The sequence below is a fragment of the Arachis hypogaea genome, chromosome 4 (genome assembly GCF_003086295.3).
Source record: "Arachis hypogaea cultivar Tifrunner chromosome 4, arahy.Tifrunner.gnm2.J5K5, whole genome shotgun sequence".
NCBI classification, from domain to species: domain Eukaryota; kingdom Viridiplantae; phylum Streptophyta; class Magnoliopsida; order Fabales; family Fabaceae; genus Arachis; species Arachis hypogaea.
The window spans coordinates 107,404,649-107,410,648 of NC_092039.1; positions in this window are offsets into that span (position 1 = coordinate 107,404,649).

Sequence of the window (6,000 nt, forward strand, 5' to 3'; positions counted from 1 at the left end):
CCAGGACCTCTGTGCTTCCCTTTCATATCTTTCAAGCATGGTTTCAAGCCTTGAGAGGCTTTGGTTCATGAAAGTTTGTGTGGACTGTGAGTTTTGGAAGAGATTTTGTGTCAAGGGATAGTTGAGTAATGAAGAATTTTCAGATGAAAAACTGGGAGGTGAGGTTTGACAGCTTTCCATGAATGAATTGAAGATTTGCTCAAGTGATGATAGCTCTTGATAAGTGGAGTATGAATTGTCAAATGCTTTCTGATTTTGATTCTCCCAAGCACAACTTGAAGAATTATTGAATTCAACACAGTATGAATCATCTTGTGGCATTGGGGAACAATTTTCCATGTATGCATTGACAACACAATCAAAAGATGTTCCTTGATGAACAGAAGATGAAACATTGAAATTCTCTTCCCAGCCACAATTTATGTCAACATCATAGCAATATGAGTCACTTTGTGGCTCTGGAAAATAGTTCATTTCACTTGATTGTTCATACTCTTGTTGATATGCCCAGCTACCATGAGGATAATGACATAAATCATTTTGTGGTTCTGGACAATATCTCATGTGATTTGCTTGATCATTTATTATTTTTTGGTGATACTCCCAGCCACCATTAGAATAATGACTTGCATCATTTTGTGGTGGAGAGAAATATCTCATATGATTCTCTTGCTCATCATGTGTCTTTGAAGCAAATCTCCATGGATTGGAGTGCTCAGGATCTGTAACTTCTTGGTGATATTCCCAACCACTATTAGAACAGTCAATTGGTCATGGTGGGTGATATCCCAGAAAATTTGTTTGATCACAAGATTAGTTGAACTCCATTTGAATTTTGTAAAACACAACACAAACTAAAATTGAAATTCATGTCACAAAGACGAATTTCTTAGTGAGGCAATAACTCAAACACCTTGCTATCAGCTTAAAACAGAAAGCAAAAACAAAGAAAATGCTTAATCTAGACTTCTCACCCACTTAATCATTGTCGATCTAATCAATCCCGGCAACAGCGCCAAAAACTTGATGAGTGGAAAAACGATTCCACACAAAACTCATCGGCATGTGTACCGGGTCGCATCAAGTAGTAATAACTCACAAGAGTGAAGTCGATCCCACAGGGATTGATGGATCAAGCAACTTTAGTGAGTGATTAGTTTAGTCAAGCTAACATTGGTGAATTGAATAAAATTGAAGCAATAGAATGTAAATTGTAGGAAATTTAGATCGCAGAATGTAAATTGCAGAAGCTTAGATGACAATAAATGTAAATTGCAGTAAATGTAAAGGGGATTGGGTGCTGAAAATTAAAGAGGCAATAAACCAAAGCTTGGAACAAGTGACAGAATCTTAAATGACAAGGAAAGTAAATTGCATCAACAGAAAAGGGAATTGAGGTGCAGGGAAATTTAAATTGCTTAGAAATGTAAATCAAGCTCACAGCAAACTCATGTAAAATTTCAGAAAGGAAAACTTGCAAAAGAAGATTATCAGAAACTGAAATTGCATAAGCTAAAGTGAATTGCAACATTGAATTGTAAAGATGCAGAAAAATTAAAGTGTTTCAAAGAGAACTTTCTATTTTATTTCTATTCATACTCCTAATGCTCTCTGGCTGAGCCAACCTTCTTTCTCAAATGGAAAAGATGCTTTTTTATAGGATTATTACAAAAATAAAAATAAAATTGAAATTAAAAACAAATTACAAAATGAAATTCTTAATCTAGTTTCTGTGTGTCTTGTGCCTTTGAGTGATGTCCAAAAGTTTTATTTGCTTTGGACTTGAAGAATAGTGAATTGATTTGGATTTGGCCTTTGGATGAATTTGGATCAGGTGGGTCAGGGTGTGTTTAGTGAGGCTCCAGTGGAGCGCTCCGTTGGATTAGTGAGCGTTGCGCTCACTTGCCTTGTGTGCTTCTCTTGTCCCAGGCTCCTTGGTGTAGCGCTCAGTTAGAATTGTGAACGTAGCGCTACACATGCTGCCTTGTTCCCCTTCGAGCCTTGGTTGCTCCCCTTTGTGCCAATTTCCTCTTGGGGTAGCGCTCAGTTTGGATCTTTGAACGTAGCGCTCTTTTGATGCCTTGGTCTCCTCTTCGAGCCTTGGTTGCTCCCCTTTGTGAGTGCTACGCTTTGTTTTTCTTGCATTGGAAGCCCGAAAACGCTCAATTAAATGAGCGTAGCGTTCACTTTAACGAACGCTTGCCTTTGCATGGTTCATGGATAATTTCAACGCTCATTGCCTATTGAACGCTAGCGTTCTCTTTTATGAGCGCTCTTCCTTGCCTTTGGGCTTTGGTGAGCGCTACGTTGCTTCATTTTAACGTTACATGCATTCTTTCATTGCTCTCTTTAGTAATGCCATATTTATTCATTGCATTCATTCACTTGACATTAATGATTTAGTGCTTCGTGCCTGCATTCATTGTATTTTAATTAATAAAGCCAATTGCATTAGAAATGTATGGCTTTAATGAATAATGCTAATGCATTAACGTTAAAGCATTCATTAATTCATTGGCTTTAATAATGTATGAGCAATGCTAGGGGACAGCAACTTTTGTGATTGTTAGCCATCAACTAGCCATCAATGATAATTTGATGGTGTGAGATTCGTGTGAGATTTCATCCAATGATTCACATTTTTCTGCTGGTTACATGCTGGCCAAAATTCAGTAGAATTGCTGGCCTCCTAGACTTTCCCATAATGTATTACATGCATGCTTGATTAGTAATGTCGTAAAGCTCATTCATTTAATTCATTCTAATTAAATGCATGCACTAGTTATTAAATCATGTATGCATACGGCATTAATAATCATATGCATGCTTTAGTTATTAATTCATGCATGCATAAAGCATTAATAATTTAATGCATGCATGCCTTAGTTATTAATGATAAATTTATGCATAAGGCATTAATGCATATGCGTGCCACGGCTTCATGGTCATGGGCCACGCTTTTAAAAGCGTGGCCTAAGGTTCCAAAGCGTGCTCAATCTTCAAAGCGTGCCCAAAATTCCTCTTTTCTTTTTTTTAGCTTATTTTGTGTTTTTTTTTTTGCTTCTTTTTCTTCTTATTTCCTACAAAGTTTATAAAATCAAAAGATCAAAGAAACATGCCATTTAAGCACAAAAGAATGCAATATTTAAACACTAATCATCAATTTCTTGTACGAAAAAGCATAGAAAAATATGACATGATGGCATGTCATCAAGTCCACATTTGGACGAAAGAGTTGTGAATTCATTTCCACATGTTATTAATAAAAGAGGTATTACAAGTTAACTCAAATAGTTGGTATAGACTATTAGTTATTTTGTTTGAAAATCTCATGTACGTAAACTTGTTGACTATACATTGGTCATCTATAGTGATTCAAAAATCTCTAATGAGATCCAGCTCTAAATGTTAGAGAATGTAAGGATTCCTTTAGTGTTGATCCTCAAAAAGGTCAGGTCACTACAAGAAAAAAGGTCTATGGCCACGCTTTTTTTAGCCACGCTTTAAAAGCATGGCCAAAAGTGGTCAATAGCCACGCTTTTATGAGGGTGGCAATTGAAGAGAGATTTGGCCACCTTTTTTTGCTACGCTTCAAAAGCGTGGCAAAAACGGTTAATGGCCACGCTTTTATGAGGGTGGCAATTGATTAGAGATTTGGCCATGCTTTTTTTTCTATGCTTAAAAAGCGTAGCCATAGAGAAAAACAGGCACGCTTTTAAAGCGTGGCGACAGAGTTTAATTATTGTGTCATTTTAAAAGCGTAGCCGTTTCCTACAAGTCTTTTGGCACGCTTCAAAAGCGTGGCCAAAAGGTTCCAAAGGCAAAAAAAAACATTTCAATGAAGTCCCTTCGAAATGACCTTGACTTACACAATTGGCACACCGTCTCTCTTCGAAACTTCATCTTTCTCCATCTTCATGGTGCACTGGCCCTATCCCGTTTCTCCCTCTTTCAAAGAACCTAAACCCTAACTCGTTCAAATGGCAGTGGTTAACCCTCTCTTCATTATCCCTCACCCTAAACACTGATGATTAACCCTCTCTTCAGCACTCCAAAGAACATTGAAGAACCCTAGCACTCCGCCAAGAACCACAGCCCTCTACAAAGAACATCGCCGACGCTCGCAATGCCTCCGTCAATGCTCCCTTCGCCGCCATTCCCTTCCTTTGCTGCAAACCCCTAACCTTTTTCCATTTTTCACTAGGCTATCGAGCCAGCAGGTAGTAGCATCTTCATCCCCTGCACCATCGTGTCGAGCCCCTTCGCCCTCCATCTTTGAGCCCCGTCCAGCCGTCGTCGTCTAGTGCCTCTCCCTTTCTGGTAGCCACTGTGTCTTCCTCCACTTCCTACACTACAGTCCTTTCAACATAGAGCTAGCGATCGGACATCGCAAGGTGCATGAACTTCACAACTTTGAACTTCTGTATTTCCAAATTTTTTTCTTCTTTTCATTATTCTCACTCTTTGATCTTTCCAAAAATCTCATTCTCCTCTCTTCCTTCTATGATTCAAAGGAGTTTTGCTTCGAATTTTTTCCCTTTTTCCTAGCGAGGGTTTTTGTGTTACGGAGAGAGCGAGAGAGAGAGAGAGAGAGAGAGAGGGAGAGAGAGAAAGAGAGAGAATGATGATGATTTCCATTTCGAGAGGCTTGTTTGGGTGGTGACCCGCCTCACGTACAACCGCTCACGCCGGTATCGGCGCCGTAGGTGTCACCATCATCGTACCTTGACATAATCCCTGCCACTCTTTGTTTGCATCATCAAGAATGGAGCCTTTGACTCAGGTTGGTTCTTGATTTTTTTTTGTCTGATTTTTCACTGCATCTATTTGTTTTTCTATTCTGTTCTTGAGTTATTTCTGGTCTGTTCCTAAGTATTTCAGTTCTTGATTTTTGTTATAATTTTTAATTTGTTCTTGATTCTTGGTTGGCATATTTTTTGCAGTTCTCTAGTATTCTCTTGGTTGCTATTCTTGATTCTTGATTTTTTGTTATGATTTTTTAATGCTTCTATTTTTTCATGTTCTATACTTGAGTTGATTTTGTTCTTGATTTTTCATTGCATCTATTTTTTCATTGCTCGATTCTGTTCTTGATTTCTATTCTTGTATTTTGTCTGCATCTATTTTTCACTGTCAGTTTCTATTCTGCTCTTGATTCTTGATTTTTGTTGATTTTAAATTTGTTTTCTAATTTTTGGACAAATACTGTGTTGATTTCACTGTCTACATAACTAATTTGGAAGCACTGGCCATTTTTTTGGAGTTATATTAAGTTTATAGCTTCTAACGGATAATGAATTTGGATAAACCAAAGTGAATCTTCCCTCTAATTTACCTCAAGTTTTTCACCAAGCAAGTTAATCCAATAAATAACTTATATACATGAGTGAAGGGTGAAGATTGCTAACATTCACCCTATAGCAGTGAAGGTTATAATTCTCTTAGAGGGTTTCTTAACCTTCACTCCTATAGAGTGAAAACCTTAAAGGTGATATTGTTAACCTTCACCATTATAGCATTCCCCATACATATATATCCACCAAGAAATTCTAGTTATGTCTTTCAACATTATAATGAGAAGTTCCAAAAATGGATAGGTTCATCTATCTTTTAACTATTGTAAAATATTCTTAGGTAATACTTTTATTTATGAATAATAGTAAAATGTCATGATACCTCTATGATTTTTCTGTCTTGTTTGCCTTCAGTTGACTTAGTTAAAAACCTTGTAATATCATGTTATTTTAAAAAATATAATGTGCTGCATATCAAAGATGGTTGCTATATGTATTTTTGTAAAAACCATCATTCTAATATAATGGTTTGGTTATTTAGGTCCTGCTCAGTCAGTGGTTTGGGAAGCCATGGTGCCTTCCAAAAAGAGGAGTTGTGTGGGTCGTCCTAAGGCTTCTTCTGTTGAAAAGCTGACAAAAGACTTATGCACTAGTTAATTGATGAGCAATGATGTCAATGATGTAGTTAATTGAGCAAAACATCTCT